Genomic DNA, 21,959 nt, shown 5'->3' on the forward strand with positions numbered 1-21,959 from the left:
GGATGCTGCCTGACCTGCTGTGCTGTTCCAGCAATAAAGTTTCAACTTTGATCTCCAGCATCTGCAGACCTCACTTTCTTCTCGAAGATTATAAATCTTATCTCTCATAATCCTTTCCAAAATCTTTCCTACAACAGAAGTAAGGCTCACTGGTTTATAATTACCTGGATCATCTCTGCTGCCCTTCTTGAACAAGGGCACAGCATTTGCAATCCTCCTGTCCTCAGGTACTAAACCTGTAGACAATGACAACTCAACTATCAAAGCCAAAGGCTCTGCTATCTCCTCCCTACCTTCCCAGAGAATCCTCGGATAAATCCCATCTGGCCCAGAGGACTTGTCTACTTTCACTCCTTCTAGAATTGATAACACCTGTGCGTAACCAACCTCAATCCTTTCTAGTCTAATATCTCATACCTCATTCTTCTCCTCTACAATACCCTCCATTTCCTGAGTGAACACCGATGAGAAATGTTCGTTTATCACCTCTCCGATCTCTACAGTGTCCACACTCAACTCCCCACTTCTGTCTTTGACTGGCCCTATTCCAACCCTAATCATCCTTTTATTCCTCACATACCTATAGAAAACTTTAGGGTTCTCCTTTATTCTCCCTGGTAAAGACTGCTCATGTCATCTTAGCTCTTCTTAACTCTCTCTTTAAATCCTTCCTAGCTGATCTGTAACTCTCCATTGCCTCATCTGTACCATCTTGCCTCATCAACACATAAGCCTCTTTCTTCTTCTTAATAAGAGATGCAATTTCTGTGGTAAACCACGGTTCCCTTACCATATCACTTCCTCCCTGTCTGACAGGGACATACCTATCAAGGACTCGCAATCTCTGTTCCTTAAACCAGCTCCACATTTCGATTGTCTGCATCCCCTGCATTTTGCTACCCCATTCAATGCATCCTAATTCTTACCTAATCGCATTATTATTGCCCTTGCCCCATCGATAACCCTTGACCTGTGGCATGTACCTATCCCTTTCCATCACTGAACTAAATGTAACTGAATTATGGTCACTCTCTCCAAAGTGTTCACCTACAACTAAATCAAACACCTGGCCTGGTTCATTACCAAGCACCAGATCCAGAGTGGCCTCCCCTCTTGCTGGCCCTTCGACATACTGTGTCATGAAACCCTCCTGTACACATTGGACAAAAACTGATCCATCTGACGTACTCGAGCTATAACATTTCCAATCAATGTTGGGGAAGTTAAAGTCCCCCATAATGACCACTCTGTTCATTTCACTTCTGCCCAGAATAATGTTGCTAATCCTCTCTTCCACCTCCCTGGAACTCTGCGGAGGCCTATAAAAAACTCCAACAAGTGTGACCTCTCCTCTCCTGTTTCTAACCTCAGCCCACACTACCTCAGCAGACGAGCCCTCATCAAAAATTCTTTCAGCTACCGTTATACTATCTTTGACTAACAAGGCCATGCCTCCCCCTCTTTTACCACCTTGCCTGTTTTTAATGAAAGATCTAAACCCTGGAATCTGCAACATCCATTTCTTACCCTGCTCTATCCATGTCTCCGAAATGGCCACAACATCAAAGTCCCAGTTACTTATTCATGCTGCAAGCTCATCTACTTTATTTCGGATACTTCTGCCGTTGAAGTAGACTCACTTCAAACCACTTTACTGTTTGCCAGCACATTCCTGTGATCCTGAAATCCTGAAATCCTGTCCCTGTCCTTCCTACTCTCATCCTCCTGTGTACTGCAACTACACCTCCAGTTTCCATCCCCCTGCTGAGCTAGTATAAACCCACCTGAATAGCACCAGCAAATTTCCCACCCAAAATATTAGTACCCCTCTGATTCAAGTGAAGACCATCCTGTTTGTACAAGTCCCACCTTCCCCAGAATGAACCCAATTATCCAAGTACCTGAAACCCTCCCTCCTGGACCATCCTTGCAGTCACGTGGTCAGCTGATATCTCTCCCTATTCCTTGCCTCGTTATCACATGGCACGGGTAACAATCCAGAGATAACAACTCTGTTTGTTCTAGCTCTCAGCTTCCACCCTAGCTCCCTGAAATCCTGCCTTACACCCCTATCCCTCTTTCTACCTATGTCGTTGGTACCTACATGAACAACGATTTGAGGCTGGTCACCCTCTCCCTTCAGGACCCCAAGGATATGATCAGAGACATCACGGACCCTGGCACCTGGGAGGCAACACACCAACTGCGAGTCTCGCTCATTCCCAACAAACCTTCTATCTGAGCCGCTAATTATCGAGTCCCCAATGACTAACACTCTCCTCCTGTGCAACAGGGACAGGCTCTGTGCCAGAGACCTGGGCCCCACTGCATACCCCTGGTAAGTCGTCTCCCTCAACAGTATCCAAAATGGTATACATGTTTTTCAGGGGAATGACCACAGGGGATCCCTCCACTGACTGTTTTTTTTCCCCCTTCGAACAGTCACCCAGCTTTTTTCATACCTAGGAGTAACTACTTCCCTGTAACTCTTATCTATCACAGCCTCTGCCTCCCGAATGATCCGAAGTTCATCCAGCTCCTGCTCCAGTTCCCTAACATGGTCTTGGAGGAGTGAGAGTTGGGTGCACGTCCTGCAGATGTATTTGGATGGGACACTATTGGTGTCTCTGACCTCAAACATCATTCAAGAGGAACATTGTTCTCCCTGCACTGCCATCCCTGCTAGTCCCTTAGTCACAAAGTAAAAAAGAGACACTTACCTGATATGTCCCTGGTCTTTAAGGTTAGAGGAGGTGGTTGGGTGAGAGGCCCTATAAAAGTTGGATCTCGGGTTGAGAAAACACTGACTTATATAGCTGGACGGAAATAAAAAGAAGTCCCTCCTTTACGAGAAACCTCTGCTCTCTGATTTCAAATATAAAAGCTCAAATCAGTGACTCACCGCTCCCAGCAGGCCCCTGGTCCAACCCTTCGACTTGCCGCTGAAAAACTGTACCTAGTACAAATTTTGGATACAAAAGAGGAATAAAAAGTAGTTGCATTACTTTACAGAGTTTTAAAAATAAATTAGAAATAAGATATCGTTAAAAGATTGACATTACAGTCAGGTAAAAAATTTCAAATAAACACTACAGTGTAGCAGCTCAGCACAGGGCCTCTGCACATAATCTGACTACCTGCACCAAACCCCAGTCTTACAGCTATCCCCACTCTGCTCCAAGTTTCTAGTCCACTCCATACCAGCACTCAGCTGCTCCAAGGTAAGTTCCAGGATTGCCTCTCCTGGGCCAGACTCTGCCCGGGACTCACTGCTCGCACACTGCTCCGGGACTCGCTGTTCCAGGACTTGCTCCCCCATTTCTTCTTCCACTCCAGGATTTGCCTTTGGGGCTAAGGGGAGAGTAAAAGAGAGGTAAAAAAAGAAAAAGAAAGAAAAGGAACAGGTGGAGCAGAGGAGCTCCAATAGGAGTGTCTTAATCTGTTGCCATCTTGCCATGTTTTATGTAATAATGTTTCATCATAATTGCTGCTCACTATAATTGGTCAGGAAATGTTTAAGTGGAAGACTAAAATGAGACCACCTTAAATTCCAACAAGATTCTGATCAACCATAGGTTGCGTAAATGCCGGGACTTCCATTTTGAAATTCTGCCGAAATCTCTTTTACATCGATGGCCTGAATTTTACAATCAGCCTCAACTTCCACAGAGAAACATTGGTCAGGTCAGTATCCAGCAGGCCCTTAGCAATGTAAGTCTAGCCATCTTTCTCTCTTAACATATTTATATGATCAACAAATGGAGGGAGGTTGAATAGCAGTGTGCATGTTGTGTTGGTTTGACCATGCTGAATTGCTCTGGTGTCCAGGGATGTGCATGTCAGGTGATTAGCCATGGGAAATGCAGGGTTACAGGGATAGAGTGGGGAGGGGTGGATCCGGGTCAGCTGCTCTTCGGAGGGTTAGTGTGGATTCAATGGTTTGAATGGCCTGCTTCCACACTACAGGGATTCTCTGAACAGCAAAACTGATTTGCAAAAGAATTCTCTGCTCAGTACATTGATAATAATTTGGACAGTTTTGGAAATCAACTATAAAATCTTTTCCATCCATAATAATTTTCTATATGATGAATTATAGGTTTTATTGTGAAACAATTACTTATTATGACATTTTAAGAATAACTCGTTGCAACACAACTCCAGTAACAGGTAATCTAAAGTAAATGAGTAAGCTTCTTAATAAATACCTTTACATAATCTCCCTGATGTGAGAGATCCTACTGTGGATGGTTAGCCTAAATAAACACCCATGAAAAATCCCAAGCAAAAATAAGAGCCACTGGTCTAGAAATCTAACTGCACTAAAAAACAGAGAACACTTTTTCTTGATTTAATTTGTCCATGTTTCAACTTAATTCCTAGCCCTTCTCTGCACTCCAACAGTCCTTACAATGGGAGTGTGCTGCAATGGCTATAAAATTGCTGACTTGTAACAAATTGCAAAGGGATAGATTAGATAGATGAATTAGTGGTACAATGCCTTATATGTTTCAAATAGAAATGGTTTAAGATTACACCACTTGAGAACAAGTATTGCAGTTGGAAATACAAACTAACTGGGAAGCATGGGGGACATTGACAATATAAGGTGGGTAATTTTCTTCTCAGTGATAAAATTTGTAAACTTAAGCAAAAATTGCTTGCCGTCCATGATCTATTATTATATAATAGTCACCCTCTTCAAATAAATGGTCACAAATTAAATATAATACTTCAGTACACATGATTAAACTTTGTCTATATAAAGATCTGTTCCCATGGATGTAGATACCTCAAAACTATGGCAACAAAAATAATCAATAAGACTTTTAGGCTATTGGATTCAATGAAAAATATAGGGAAATACCACCAGGATGTTTTTCAAGAATCATTTGTGCCGAAGGCAATTAATGTATGCTTCTGTATTGGAATAAACATAATCCCAGTTGTTTACAGTTAACTGAAGAGCTGGTTCTCAATGATAAAGAACAATTTGAGCTTCCATGCACATTGTTCTTAGCAGCATGGAATGAAAAAGATGGAATCATAGGACAAGATTGATCAGTAAAACACAACAAAAACTAATTTATCTGGCAACAAATGGTACCTGTTAAACAGTATAAGAAGATTGCCTAGTTCACTTGTACAGGTACTAGTCAAACTTGAAATGTTCACCCTAAAAATTCCTCAATTAGGACTCTATAGGGAAAGCCAGAAATGAGCCTGGTATATTGAGCCGAGATGGTCAGTTGGCTGGTCAGTTTAGCTTTCTGTGTTGTGTATGTTGACTAATATGTCGTTGCCAGTGAAAAAAATTAGTTTTAAAAAAGACCTGAAAATCAAATTAAATTTCTATTCATTTATCAACTGGCCATGTATTTATTTTTGTTTGGTTTGTGTTGTGCAATTATCCAGTTCAGCAACTGTGCGCCAACTATTATTATTTCGGGCCATGATTTATACAGTATTCTTAGTCTTGTTGCAATTTCTTTGATAAAATATTATCACAGTTCTTTCAAAAGGCAAATGCCATTGTTAATTTATCTGCCATGGCTGTTGGCAGGGATGTAATCACTGTTCCATTCACAATCAGCTACAATTATGATAGAACACTGGAATGTTTTTTATTTTGATCCAGCAGGAGAAAAAACAATTTGAAAATCTCACACAATCACACAGGATTTATTTTTCTTACACCAGCAAGAACAACATTCTATCATCACTATAGTGTAGATAATAGCATTGATATTTCTATGATATATAATGTTGGAAGTCAGTGTTGAGAATTATATGACCTTGGCCATAAAAGAGGGAAAACAATAAGTTTGTAAAATCTTAAAAATATATCAAGGACTGGTGTCAGCAAAGTAACTCATCAATGGTAGCAGAACCTGATCACATCCTTCTTGTCAGTACAATGCAACATAATGTTCAATTACTTGCAATAACATGTATTGTAATTCAGCATTGAGAGAGCATGGTGAGAAATGTATTTGCTGCAGCGTTTTGTCAGAGTGTGGATGTCTCTTCTGCAGCCTATGTTCAAAACAGAGGAAGTTCTAATTAAGGGAATTGGATAAATATTTGACGGAATAAAATGTAGGAAGAAGATCAGTGGAATCAGTTTTATATCTCAAGAGTGTGGTGCTAGAAAAGCACAGCAGGTCAGGCAGCATCCGAGGAGCAGGACAATCGACATTTTGGGCAAAAGCCCTTCATCAGGAATGAGGCTGGGAGCCTCAGGGGTGGAGAGATGCTAACCACTTTGCCACCGTGCCGCCCACTAACAGGTCATGAGGGCAGGTCATGAGGGCAGTGCTGAGCTGGAAGGTTGGAACTGGGGTAAGGTGGACGGACGGGAAATGAGGAAACAGGTGAAATCCACATTGATGCCATGAGGTTAGAGGGTCTCAAGGCGAAAGATGAAGCGTTCCTCCTCCAGGCGTCGGGTAGTAAGGGGGTGGTGATGGAGGAGGACCAGGACCTACATGTCCTTGACAGAGTGGGAGGGAGAATTGAAGTGTTTGGCCACGGTGTGGTGGGGTTGGGTGTCCCAGAGATGTTCTCTGAAGTGCTCTGCAAGTAGGCATCCAGTCTCCAATGTAGAGGAGACTGCCTTGGGAGCAATGGATACAGTAAATGACAATGTGTGGGAGTGCAGGTGAAACTTCTGATGGATGTGGAAGGTTCCTTTGGGGCCTTGGACGGAGGTGAGGCGGGGGAGAATGTAGACACAGGTTTTGCAATTCCTGCAGTGGCAGGGGAAGGTGCTGGGAGGGGAGGGTGGATTGTTGGGGAACCTGACGAGGTAATCACAGAGGGAACGGTCTTTACAGGCTGCCTTCATCCCCTTCCATTCATGCATCAACTAATTCAGTACATGTTGTGACATCGAACAGTTCTTCCACTGCCTCCAAGCTTACTTTTCAATCAAGACTCACGCCCACCTTCCGAGGACCTGCCTGCCTCCAACACACCCATCCACCTGTACACCCCGTGCCTGCTGTTCCCTGCCCTCGACCACTTTATTTCCAAAAGCCACCGAGACGTTGACCGCCTCAACATGTTCACCCCTCCCCCACTTCAACCTCTCACCCTCACAACACGCAGCCCTCCACTCCCTCTGCTCCAACCCCACCCTCACAATCAAACCAGCAGACAAGGAGGGTGCAGTGGTAGTGTGGCGCACTGACCTCTACACTGCTGAAACCAGGCACCAACTTGAAGACTCTTCCTCCTACTGCCCCCTTGACCATGATCTCATACCCCCCCATCACCAAACCATCATCTCCTAGACCGTACTCAACCTCATCACCTCAGGGGATCTCCCACCCACAGCTTCCAACCTCATAGTTTGGGAACCCTACACCGCCCGGTTCTACATCCTACCCAAGATCCACAAGCCTGACTACCCCGGTCAACCTATCGTACTAGACTGCTCCTGCCCCACCGAACTCATCTCCACTTACCTCGATACTGTCCTATACCCCCGGTCCAGGAACCCCACATATGTTCAAGATACCAGCCACGCCCTCCAGCTCCTCCAAGACTTCTGTTTCCCCAGCCCCCAATGCCCCATCTTCACCATGGAAATCCAGTCCCTCTACACCTCCATCTGCCATGACCAGGGCCTCCAAGCCCTCCATTTCTTCCTCTCCCGACATCCCCACCAGTACCCTTCTACTGACACTCTTATTCTTTTGGCTGAACTGGTCCTCACCCTCAACAATTTCTCCTTTGAATCCTCCCATTTCTCCCAGATGAAAAGGGTAACCATAGGCACCCTCATGGGCCCCAGCTATGTCTGTCTCTTTGTTGGCTACATGGAACAGCTGACCTTCTGCAGTTACACCGGCACCACTCCCCACCTTTTTCTCTGCTACATTGATGACTGCATCGGTGCCATCTTGTGCTCCCATGAGGAGGTTGAACAGTTCATCAACTTCCACCCCGATCTTAAATTCACTTGGACCATCTCTGACACCTCTCTCCCCTTCCTGGACCTCTCCATCTCCATCAACAGTGACTGACTCAACACTGACATTTTCTACAAACCCAACGACTCCCACATAGCTACCTGGATTACACCTCCTACCACCCTGCCTCCTGTAAAAATGCTATCCCTTAGTCCCAGTTCCTCCGCCTCTGCCGCATCTGCTCCCAGCAGGATCAGTTCCACCACAGAACACACCAGATGGCCTCCTTCTTTAAAGACTGCAATTTCCCCTCCCACATGGTTGATGATGCCCTTCCGTTCATCTCATCCACATCCTGCACCTCCGCTCTTGAACCCCACCCCTCCAACAGCAACAAGGATAGATACCCCCTCAGTCCTCACCTTCCACCCCACCAACCTTTGTATACATCGCAACATAGTCTGCCATATCTGCCACCTACAAACGGACACCACCACAGATATATTTCCCTCCTCACCCCATCTGCTTTCCATAAAGACTGTTCCCTTTGTGACTGCCTCGTCAAGTACACGCCCCTCACCAACGCACTCACCACTCCCAGCACCTTCCCCTGCCACCGCAGGAATTGCAAAGCCTGCGCCCACACCTCCCAGCACCTTCCCCTGCCACCGCAGGAATTGCAAAGCCTGTGTCCACACTCCTCCCTCACCTCTGTCCAAGGCCCCAAAGGAGCCTTCCACATCCATCATTGTTTCACCTGCACTTCCACACATGTCATTCACTGTATCTGTTGCAACTGATGTGGTCTCCTCTACAGTGGGGAGACAGGATGCCTACTCACAGAGCACATCAGAGAACATCTCTGGGACACCCGCAGCAATCAATCCCACCGCCCTGTGGGCGAATACATTAACTCCCCCTCCCACTCTGCCAAGAACATGCAGGTCCTGGGCCTCCTCCATCACCACTCCCTTACCACCTGGTACCTGGAGGAAGAATGTGTCATGTACTGCCTTGGGACCCTCCAACCCCATGGCATCAATGTGGACTTCACCAGTTTCCTCATTTCCCCTCCCTCTACCTTGCCCCAGTTCCAAACTTCTAGCTCAGCACCAACCTCATGACCTGTCCCATCTGTCCATCTTCCTTCCCACCTATCTGCTTCACCTTCCTCTCCCACCTATCATCTTCACCCCACCTTCATCCACCTATTGCACTCTCAGCTACCTTACGCCCAGCCCATCCACCCACCCCCCCTCATTTATCTCTCCACCGCCAAACCTCCCAGCCTCATTCCTGATGAAGGATCTTTGCCCGAAATGTCGATTTTCCTGGTCCTTGGATGCTGCCTGACTGGCTGTGCTTTTCCAGCACCACACTCTTGACTCTAATCTCCAGCATCTGCAGTCCTCACTTTCGCTCAGTATTAGATCCATCTACTGAAGAGCAGGCATTGACACAAAGGTGACTGGCCTCCATTCTACTGTCAAATACTATGGTTCTGTGGCTTGTTGCAGGCAATCTCTTTACACTGTTGAATTAGTGCTATTTGTTTCTCGGTGAATTAGGATTTGTTTGCAATTCATTGATCAATCTTGTCCTTTGATTCCATCTTTTTTTATTTCATGTTGCTATGAACAATACGCCTGGAAATTCAGATTGTTCTTTATCATTAAGAACCAGCTCTTGAGTTAACTGTAAACAACCTGGATAATGTTTATTCAAATACACAAATGTGCATAAATGATCTCCAGCAGAAATGATTCTTGACAAATATCATCGAGGTAAGTAAGTGAGAGAGTAATCTAGCACATTCCTCCATCTACAGGCTCTATTTCTGGGCAATTTCCATCATAAATCACTTCTTAATTATTTAGTTCAATGAAAGTCTGTAATAATTGAGAGCAAAAGATCTATCAATCATAACTGAAGCAATTCTGTAGGCAAGACAACAAGAAAGATAGATGTAACTTGCCTTTCCTGGCTCCAGGATATCCAAAGATGTTTGACAGCTTGGGAAGTATTAGTGAGGAGTAAAATGGACCATTGGGCTGGAAGGTCTGTTTTCTATTCATTTCGATCCAACTAATAAGTCCATGTTTGTTGTACCTCACGCTTCAACACATGCCTAATCTGTGGTAGATAATTTCTGAGGTTTGGAAGCAGGTCATAATCTGCCGATTTAGGAAATTTGGCCAAGGTTCTTTTATAACTCCTTGACTGATTCATCAGCCTCTTTCTTTCATGGCTTCCTTCCCTTTATTTCCTGTCATTGGTGAATTTGAACAACATTTTTCTGAATGCAGAAAGGGGTGGCCAGCATTAATCTTTGGGGAAGCCTTGTCCCCTTTGTATGGATAATTGTGACAGCAAATTCAAAAGTTGTCGGTGGTATTTTCTTGTTTGATTGCGTGGTTTGCTCATTTTCATTGTTCTAATACAACTTTTATTCCTGCCCAATGTCTGGAATTTTAAGAAAACAAATATTTGACCTGCTTTCAAGATGTATTGAAGGGTCATTTCTGGATCTCTCAGTCCCCATAACATTTGAAGAGGACAACTTTAAAAAAAAGCATAGTTGCTGCAAGCGAAACAAAAAAGTGGAAAAAAACCTCAATCTAAATGACAGAAAAGCTCGTTATGCTTTGGCATATTCCCCCCCTGCACCTCCAACCTATGTTGTTTACTTGTTCTCAACTGAGCTTTCAATTATCTAACTGATTATAGCTATAATAAAACACAGAAAGGAACCCACTGTAAGAAAAGGCACGAATGCGACTCAGAATGTAAAACTATTTTACAAAACATTGAATCAAATGTATTGAACCATTGTATTCAGCTCTGCATATAATTCATGCCTAAAGTGATCTGACTGTGTTTGAAGTCAATATTGAGTGCACAAAGGGAAAATAATTCTTTTTTTAAGCATTATTGTGTTGATGAGCACCTAAACAAAAATAATCAAAAACAACAGCACTGCTAGTTGCTCACTGTCAGCTACCATCAACATCAAAACACAGGAGGATGATTTTCATTTCTGACATATGTCAGGTTGACAGAGCTACCATTCTATCTATCTATGGTAGTTGTGGGAAGACAGCTAACTCTCAGTGGGCACTACGTAATGCAGCAGCATCCCAAAGGTAGGACACATGCATTCACACCCACTAGATAATGACTTACTGTCATGTGGGTCTAAAAAGAGACATCCTTTATCTGGTCCCAATGCAGCTTGTAGACCATTTGCAACTCCAAATAAAGATTCTATAAAATTCTTGAGGCCATCTACTCATATGCCTTGCACTGATGCAACCAAAGCCATCAAAATCTGCATTCAGGAAAGCCACCTGGGAGAACACTTTACTCTTAATGTGGACCTGGGAAGAACAGGAATGTTCTCCACATTAAACCGCCCTCTTGATTCCTATCACTCCCTGCACAACACATCAGGCTTTCCAGAGGGGGAGCCCAGTCCAGAAGACCCATCATATCTGTATTTGTCATATCTGTACTGTTCATACTGGGCCTCCATCTTGAAGTTTCAGAGACTAGTCAGATCAGGATATGTAATTTGCTACTTTTACTTTTTTTCTTTCCTTCTGGATGTGATGACTCCTGATGCTGAGTTCCCAAAACCTCATCAATCGCAGTCGAAGGAAGTAGGGCACAGGGTGCTCTTGAAATTTGAGGACATAACATTGAATTTTCATATTTATTTCTGCACAGAGTGTAGACACACTGGCAAAGCTGTTATTGCCTGTCTCTGACTGTCCTTGAGAAAGTGGTACAATGAAGGAATGGAGATATATTTTGAAGGTACGGTGCTATGTCACTTGGAAATGAATCAGAGGTGAGGTTGTTTGCCAACACTCATTGCCTTTGAACTTCCAAGTAACAGAGATCACAGGTTTGGGAGATGCTGTAACTGAAGCCTTGTTGAGTTGCTGAAGCATATCTTATAGAAATGAAAACTGTAATCATCGGCACCGATCTCTCAGTTCTGACCCTAAGAAGGAGGAAGGTCGTATATGAAACAGCTGAATCTAGTTGGGACTAGATCACTATTCTGAGGAACTCCTGGGACTGAGATAAGCAATCTTCAAAATCCACAAATATCCTCCTTCGTGCTAGATGTAGCACTAACTAGTGGAGATGTTTATAATTGATTATCAGTGACTTCAGATGTACTAGAGTTCCTTGCTTCCTTGATGACTGTCACTCCTGACTTCTAGCACTTTACTCTATGTTTAAATCAAGGGTGCATGAGATTTGAAGTTAGACTGAAGTATCAGCAAATAGTTTATCGGTGAGCAGGTAATTGCTGTCACTGATGCCTTCCATAACATTGCCAATGATTGCATGTAGATTGATGGGGTTGGAATTAGCCAGATTGGATTTGTCCCAATTTTTCTTGGACAGATATACTAGTGCAAATTTCTACTTTGTCAGGGAGATGTGATGAAGTAGCTGGATGAGGAACCCAGGTAATTCTGGATCACAGTTTTCAGCTGGAATGTTGTCAGGCTGTGTCCATTGTGTTCCGCTGTCCATAGATATCACATGGAGTGAGTTAATTTGGAAAAGACTGATTCTGTGATGGAGGGGGGCCACATTAGGTGATAGTAATGATTCATTTACTTTTGTGTGTGCTTTATCAGCTTTTATTGAGGATGGGACTGTTTATGGTGTCCACACTTCCTGCTGAATGCTTAATTGTCCACCACCATTCATGACTGTATATACCAGGACTGTAGAGCTTAAATCTAATCCACTGGTTGTTGGAACACTTAGCTCTTACTATCACATGCTATTTCTTCTATAAAGTGTACGTGTAGTCCTGAGTTATAGTATCACCAGGTTAACATCTCATATTTAGATATGCCTGCAGTTTCCTCTGGAGTGACTCACTTTGAGTAAGGAATATCTCGGACCATAATTCTACAAACTCTGGTACAATAGCTATTTGGATACAGAATTGGCTCAAAGGTAGAAGACAGAGGGTGGTGGTGGAGGGTTGCTTTTCAGACTGGAGGCCTGTGACCAGTGGAGTGCCACAAGGATCGGTGCTGGGTCCATTACTTTTCATCATTTATATAAATGATTTGGATGTAGGCGGTATAGTTAGTAGGTTTGCAGATGACACCAAAATTGGAGGTGTAGTGGACAGTGAAGAAGGTTACCCCAGATTGCAATGGGATCTTGATCAGATGGGCCAATGGGTCAAGGAGTGGCAGATGGAGTTTAATTTAGATAAATGCGAGGTGCTGCATTCTGGAAAAGCAAATCTTAGCAGGACTTATACACTTAATGGTAAGGTCCTAGTATATGTTGCTGAACAAAGAGACCTTGGAGTGCAGGTTCATAGCTCCTTGAAAGTATAGTCGCAGGTAGATAGGATAGTGAAGAAGGCGTTTGGTATGCTTACCTTTATTGGTCAGAGTATTGAGTATAGGAGTTGGAAGGTCATTTTGCAGCTGTACAGGACATCGATTCAGCCACGTTTGGAACATTGTGTGCAATTCTGGTCACCTTCCTATTGGAAGGATGTTGTGAAACCTGAACGGGTTCAGAAAAAATTTACAAGGATGTTGCCAGGGTTGGAGGATGTAAACTACAGGGAGAGGCTAAACAGGCTGGGGCTGTTTTCCCTGGAGCGTCGGAGGCTAAGCGGTGATTTTATAGAGGTTTATAAAATCACGAGGGGTATGGATAGGATAAATAGATACAATCTTTTCCTTGGGGTAGGGGAGTCCAGAATTAGAGGACATAGGTTTAGGGTGAGAGCAGAAAGATATAAAATGGAGCTAATGGGCAACTTTTTCATGCGGAGGGTGGTGTGTGTACAGAATGAGCTTCCAGAGGAAGTAGTGGAGGCTGGTACAATTACAACATTTAAAAGGTATGTGGATGCGTATGTGAATAGGAAGGGTTTAGCGGGATATGAGCCCAAGTGCTGGCAAATAGAAATAGACTAGGTTGGGATATCTGATCGGCATGGACGAGTTGGACTGAAGGGTTTGTTTCCATGCTGGACAGCTCTATGACTCCAAGACTATTCTATCATTGCTGATGGCCCACAGCACCTCTGACCTTCTAGATTTTGTCTGGAATGTATCCCATTTAACCTGAAGGTATTGCATCGCAGTGTGGGTTTTAATCTATTAATAAGAATGGAGGGAAGTAAGGAAAATTGGCCATATGACAACAGGTATAGGTCATTTACTCCTTATACCTCCTCTACTATTCAATAAGATCACAGCTGAACTGATTGTGGCCTCAGCTCCATTGTCTTACTGATCCCCCCCCCCTTTTACTCATGACTATATTGATGAGCAAGAAGCTTGACCTCTGCCTGAAAACTATTTAAAGACTGTGTCACCAGTGCCTTCCAAATGAATGAATGAGCTAGCTTTATCATCACGTGCACTTGAATGAGTGCAATGAAAAGTTTGCAATGTCCCCGCTTATCGTACCATCTGAGGTACAAGTTATCTAGGAACAGGTACTTAAGTATTTGTTACAAAATTGAAAGAATAATAATTAAAACCCAGCATAAGAATAAAAAGGGGAATAAAAGTACTCAAATTACAGTCCTTTTCACTCTAGTTCGTGCCAGCACCTAGCTTTCAGAATGCACTGAGCCAAGTTTCCAGGCCATGCCAGGTTTCAAACTTTGAGGCCTTGCCTCCAGTCCCCACAATGGCTTCACCTCCCGGCAGCAGTCTCCAGTCCAGGACTCACCTTCTGGACTCGCCATCCCGCACCGGCCTGATCTGGTACTCGTCTCCCGCACCGGCCTCTGGTCCAGGACTCACCTCCTCGCACCGGCCTCTGGTCCGAGACTCACCTCCTCGCACAGGCCTCTGGTCCGAGACTCACCTCCTCGCACCGGCCTCTGGTCCGAGACTCACCTCCTCGCACCGGCCTCTGGTCCGAGACTCACCTCTCCGCACAGGCCTCTGGTCTGGGACTCACCTCCTCGCACAGGCCTCTGGTCTGAGACTCACCTCTCCGCACCGGCCTCTGGTCTGAGACTCACCTCTCCGCACCGGCCTCTGGTCCGAGACTCACCTCCTCGCACCGGCCTCTGGTCTGGGACTCACCTCCTCGCACCGGCCTCTGGTCCGAGACTCACCTCTCTGCACCGGCCTCTGGTCTGGGACTCCCCTCTTTGTACCGGCCTCTGATCCAAGACTCTGATCCGGCCTCTGGTCCGAGACTCACCTCTCTGCACCGGCCTCTGGTCTGGGACTCCCCTCTCTGTACCGGCCTCTGATCCAAGACTCTGATCCGAGACTCACCTCTCTGCACCGGCCTCTGGTCTGGGACTCACCTCCTCTCACCAGCCTCTGGTCTGGGACTCATCTCCGCACCCCAGCCTCTAGTCCAGGATTCACCCCCTCGCACCTGCCTCTGGTCTGGGACTCAGCTCCTCGAACCAGCCTCTGGTCCAGGACTCACCCCCTCGCACCGGCCTCCGGTCTGGAACTCAGCTCCTCGCACCGGCCTCTGGTCTGGGACTCACCTCCTCACCCCAGCCTCTGGTCCAGGATTCACCCCCTTGCACCTGCCTCTGGTCTGGGACTCAGCTCCTCGCATCTGTCTCTAGTCCAGGATTCACCCCCTCGCACCGGCCTCTGGTCTGGGACTCACCTCCTCGCACCGGCCTCTGGTCCGGGACTCAGCTCCTCGCACCGGCCTGTGGTCCGGGACTCAGCTCCTCGCACCGGCCTCTGGTCTGGGACTCACCTTCTCGCACCGGCCTCTAGTCTGTGACTCATCTCCTCGCACTGGCCTCTAGTCCGGAACTCACCATGCCGCACTGGGACTTGCCACCTCTTGACAGATCCCACACATCTCCTTTCTATTAGTGTATGTGGGAGGAACATTCCACAGGCCTTGCCATCCAAGTCTGATGCTTGCCACTTGTTATGCTCTCCTGTACTCTGTTCAAGTGATGCTCAGTGCCCAGAGGGTAGAGGAAAAGATCTGCCACAGATTTTCAAGCACTCCAGCTTTATTCTCCAGTTCTCCTTACATTTTGACATTGGAACACTCTAACACAGCCTTCAGATCATGTTCATGCAATAACAACCATGTACTGTTCAATGTCATGTGTTGAAGATCTCGTCTCTGATGTAGTATATCAAAAATGATTAGAAATTTGTGACAAGGGTCTGACTCGGTTGTTGGTAAAATTCTAGAATCCATCATTAAGGATGAGGTTTCTAAATTCTTGGAAGAGCAGGGTCAGATTAGAACAAGTTAACATGGATTTAGTAAGGGGAGGTCATGCCTGACAAACCTGTTGGAGTTCTTTGAAGAGTGACAAGTAGGTTAGACCGGGGAAACCCAGTCGATGTGGTCTACCTAGACTTCCAAAAGGCCTTTGATAAGGTGCCACACGGGAGGCTGCTGAGCAAGGTGAGGGCCCATGGTTTTTGAGGTGAACTACTGGTATGGATTGAGGATTGGCTGTCTGACAGAAGGCAGAGAGTTGGGATAAAAGGTTCTTTCTCGGAATGGCAGCCGGTGACAAGCGGTCTCTCGCAGGGTTCAGTATTGGGGCCGCAGGTGTTCACATTATATATTAATGATCTGGATGAAGGGACTGGGGGCATTCTAGCAAAGTTTGCTGATGATACAAAGTTAGGTGGACAGGCAGGTAGTACTGAGGAAGTGGGGAGGCTGCAGAAGGATCTAGACAGTTTGGAAGAGTGGTCCAGGAAATGGTTGATAGAATTCAATGTGAGCAAATGCGAGGTCTTGCACTTTGGAAAAAAGAATACAAGCATGGACTACTTTCAAAACGGTGAGAAAATTCATAAAGCCAAAGTACAAAGGGATCTGAGAGTGCTCGTTGAGGATTCTCTAAATGTAAACATGCAGGTTAGGTCCGTGATTAAGAAAGCGAATGCAATGTTGTCAATTATCTCAAAAGGGTTGGAATATAAAAGCACCGTTGTGCTACTGAGACTTTATAAAGCCCAGGTTAGGCCCCACTACTGTGTCTAGTTTTGTTCCCCACACCTCATGAAGGACATACTGGCACTGGAGCGTGTCCAGCAGAGATTCACATGGATGATCCCTGGAATGGTAGGTCTAACAGATATTTCTTCAGCCAGAGAGTGGTGGGCCTGTGGAATTCATTGCCACAGAGTGCAGTGGAGGCTGGGACGCTAAATGTCTTCAAGGCAGAAATTGATAAATTCTTGATGTCACAAGGAATTAAGGGCGAGGGGAGAATGTGGGTAAGTGGAGTTGAAATGCCCATCAGCCATGATTGAATGGTGGAGTGGACTCAATGGGCCGAATGGCCTTACTTCCGCTCCTATGTTTTATGGTCTTATGGTCTTATGGACTCAATTCTCAGAGTATTACGTCCAGGTTTCTCTTTCCCACATATGCATGTGTAATGTAACCTAAATCAAAGTGAAGGACAGATAAATTACAAAAGCATATCAACTGAAAATCAGTTTGAACTAAAGAATAGTCTATTTTAACACCTTTGAAATTTAAAGTTCTGAGGCTAATTCAAAACCCAAAAATGGGTAGGTTGGAGTCAGTAGCAATGTTTTGACTTCAAACATTGACCCTAACTTGCATCCAAGTTGGCTGCCTTTAACAAAGGTGCTTCAGGGGCTGGGCAACAATCCCATTCTGTGCAGTGAGAGTGTAAATTGAAGTATTATAATGAGATTGCTTGCTACAGACAAAAGCTGTCTTTCAGGTTTAATCCTGCCTGGCCAATTTTATTGATCCTTCCAAAAAACTGCCAAATGCACAAAGGCAAGAACTGCTTCACTGAAAAGGCAAGTACCTTTATCAGAGAATCCCTACAGCACGGAAAAAGCCATTTGGCCCATCCAGTCTGCACTGATCCTCCAAAGAGCATCCCGCCAGACCCTGCCCTATATCCCTGTAATCCTGGATTTACTATAGCCAATCCAACTAAACTGCACATCTGTGGGCTGTGGGAGGAAACCAGAGCACCTGGTGAAACCCTCACAGACATGGGGAGGATGTGCAAACTCTAAACAGACAGTCACCAAAGGCTGGAATCGAACCCAGGTCCCTCGTACTGTGAGGTGACAGTAATAACCACTGTGTCACCACGCACAGTGATTACAATTCTTGGAATAATTCTGAAAATGATTATCTCTTAGGGGTGAAAGGAAATGAGGCAAATGGGGCAGGAACACTCCATTCTCTGTGCTGACATTACGCACACGATTCTGATCTATCAGTTTGGGTGGGGGGGCCATAGAAATCCCAAGCTAGCATCAAGGTAACGGAGACACAACATGAGTTAAGTCTCTTTTATTTTCTTAAGGAAAATAAAATTTCTATTTTCTCTCTCTCTTAGCTTTTTCCAAATCACAAACTACTTTCCAGTTAAAATAATGTAGAAATGATCTATTGCCAGGTAGTAATCAATTATGCTAAAGTGAAATGCAGTTAGTCTCAGATCATGACTTCTCAGAGGTAGCTCTGAGCCATTTCAAAACCAAATGTTGTCTGATTATTATACTATAAATTTCACAGAGGCCTTACAGTATGGAAACAGGCACTTGGCACAAGTCCACACTGACCTTCCAAAGAGCAACCCACCCAGAGCCATTCCCCGACCCTATAATCCTATATTTACCCCTGATTAATGCACCTAACCTACACATATGGGCATACTATGGGCAATTTAGCATGGTCAATTCATCTAACCTGCACACCTTTGGATTGTGGGAGGAAACACACGCAGACACGGGGAGAATGTGCAAACTCCACACAGTCGCTCGAGGCTTGAATCAAATCAGAGTCCCTGGTGCTGTGACGCAGCAATGCTAACCACTGAGCCACTGTGCTGCCCCTGGCAGATTTCTGGCAGATTAGTGTGGCACTCCACTAAAATGCTTCTTTTTAAAAACCTATGTGCCTCTATGAAAAAATACTACATTGATAGAAAGCAATTAATCATAAAGAAATTTTCCAAATTGTTTGCATATTGTAATTAATGCTTCAATGTGAAGGTGATTTGACCATTTCTTACCTGCTCTTGAGAAGCACTAACTGATTTCAGTCTTTCAAACATTTAAATTAAGTTTACATAGGACAACAGAATGAACATTTATATAATAGAATTAGTCTATTCTGTGTCATCAATCGTAATTATGTACAATCTGTTTCAAATGTGATTTTGAGATATTTTCCTCCAGTATCTGTACATATAATCTGACTTGCAATAATTATGAAATCGAGATCTTTATATATTCCCTTACATCTGTTGCTAATAAATCTTGTAAACTTGCAGTGTTCAGATCCAATCCTGAACAGTTATTATTGCTTTAGTGTTCCTCTCAACTTCACTGTAACATTTCTCACAGTAAATTAGTTTAATATTCAGAATCTTTCTTTTTGGTACAGAGTATGTTGGATGGCATCAAATCTGTCAATACCCAAGGTAAATAATCTCACTCAATCACACTCTTCTCAGCTTATTATCAATGCAAGTGAGATGGTGTGCAAATTACTTGGCGAATCACATGAACATTCTCCCCAATTGCGCAAGTTTCTGGGTTCAGACAGTCTTCCAACTTAACTAGAGGCCAGCTGGATACCCCTTCAGACACTGCAAGCCACATTTTGTTTTATATAGAATCCCTACAGTATGGAAACAGGCCCTTCGGCCAACAAATCCACACCAACCCTCCAAAGAGTAACTCACCCAGACCTATTTCTGTACCCTATTATCCTATATTTACCCCTAACTAATGCACCTAACCTACACATCCCTGAACACATTGGGCAATTTAGTATGGCCAATTCACCTAACCTGCACATTTTTGCATTGTGGGAGGAACCCGGAGCACCTGGAGGAAATGCACGCAGACACGGGGAAAATGTGCAAACTCCACACAGTCACCCGAGACTGAAATCAAACCTGGATCCCTGGCACTGTGAGGTAGCAGTGCTAACCACTGAGCCACTGTGCCACCCCTAGTGTTTGGTGGAGGGTTCTATAATGTGAGACATTCAAGCAAAAAAGCCATTGAGTGGAGTAACAGAGGAACAGTGTGGGCGGCACGGTGGCACAGAGGTTAGCACTGCTGCCTCACAGCGGAATTGAACCCAGGTCTCAGGCGCTGTGAGGCAGCAGTGCTAACCACTGTGCCACCGTGCCACCCACATTCTCCCTGTGTCTGTGTGGGTTTCCTCCCACAGTCCAAAAATGTGCAGGTTAGGTGAATTGGCCATCCTAAATTGCCTATAGTGTTAGGTGAAGGGGTAAATGTAGGGGAATGCGTCTGGGTGGTATGCGGGTCGGTGTGGACTTGTTGGGCCGTAGGGCTTGTTTCCACACTGTAACTAATCTATTCAAGAACATCCTCACCCTGGCAATTAGAATCAAGGAAACATTGCATCATACCTGTCCAGCCTGGGAACAGAAAGCAGTCAGTAGTTTTGGGGAGGCAACGGCCTCATGGAATTATTGCTCAACTGTTAATCTAGAGACCCAGGTAATGTTCTGGGGAACCGGGTTTAAATTCCGCCATGGCAAATGGTGGAATTTAACTCAATAAAATCGGGAAGAGTCTAATGATGACCATGTTGATTGTTGAAAAAACCCATCTGGTTCACTAATGTCCTGGTCTGGCCTGTATGTGACTCCAGACCCACAGCAATGTGGTTGATTCTTAACTGCCCTCTTGGCAATTAGGGATGGGCAATAAATGCTGGCCTAGCCAGTGACGGCTCATGAATAAATAATTTAAAAAATCAAAATGAATGGGCAGCAATGTGGGTGCAAGTTAATGATCACCTCCACTCCACAAGGACTAACCATGACCCATTCTCCAGACATCCAAAGTGAATGTTTGGAAGTCTCAAGATCATGAACACCACCCTTAACTGAGGACACTGGGACCCCTCCCCGACTGACAACAGGCCACCTTAACTAAGGATAACATCCCTTCAACATTGAGATGTGACCACATTTTTGAGGCACATGCAATGATTTTGACATGTAGGATGCCAGCACATGTTGTAAATGTGAAATTAATATAGCACAAGACATTTGTTGTGACACGTCCACCCCCATGACAAGCATGAAAAGTTCCCTGGCTTTGTTTCCATGTTAAACAAAAGGCAATGCAAAAATATGATGGCTGACAGGGCAAAGCAAGGCAAGGCAGGTGCTAAGTGAGTGAGTGCTGAGGGAGTAAGCAAGCAGTCCTGAGATACTACTCAAGTCCAGTCTGGAAAGCAGGGTTCCTGTCACTGTATACAACTTGGCCTTGTAGTGACATTGGAATGGTTGTTGCTGATCTGCCCCAAAGTGGCAGCATTACAGTGCAGAACTGTATTGTACATGGATTGGAGATGTGCCACAATGGCGAATGGCGGAGAGAGGCTGCCATAAGTTAGTTGCTGGTATCCATGGAAACAAGGGTGTGTACAGTCGCTCCCGATGGAGTGTGCCCTGTGATGTTGATGCTGGGTGTCCAAGGTGGAGGTCTGGCGGAGAAAGCTATGAGCTGGAATCACCAGGTAACCACTCTGATTTTCATATCGGGTATTTTCAGCATCCTGTTTCTATCCAAGAGAGTGAAAATTAAGGATGTGAGATTAAGTAATAATCAGGGATGAAAATGAGCAATTATTCCCACTCATGAGCAAGAATCTTGCCTTGACATCCAGAACTTTGCTAGAAATGCAGCTATTGCTCCCAACCTTGAGAATGACCTCGCCGGATGTCTCGCGTGATTCTCCCAGATTTCTTGCCATAACCCACATTATTCAGAGCCTGGGAAGATTCTATCCAATATCCAAGATTCTACCAGAAGGTCAGCTATATTGTGTAAGTGCTTTAGAATTCCAGAACAATCTTCTGATGATGTCGTGAGCTCATTCCTACAATAGCACAGTGTGGGCAGAGTTAGTCAGATAGATTGTAAATGGAAGATTGTTAAAATGTTGACAATGGTCTCAACAATGTAAGAATAATCTCTAAATCTGTTATGTTTCTGATTACCAGGAATAGTTGTAACA

This window comes from Chiloscyllium plagiosum, chromosome 5 (genome assembly GCF_004010195.1).
Source record: "Chiloscyllium plagiosum isolate BGI_BamShark_2017 chromosome 5, ASM401019v2, whole genome shotgun sequence".
NCBI classification, from domain to species: Eukaryota; Metazoa; Chordata; class Chondrichthyes; order Orectolobiformes; family Hemiscylliidae; genus Chiloscyllium; species Chiloscyllium plagiosum.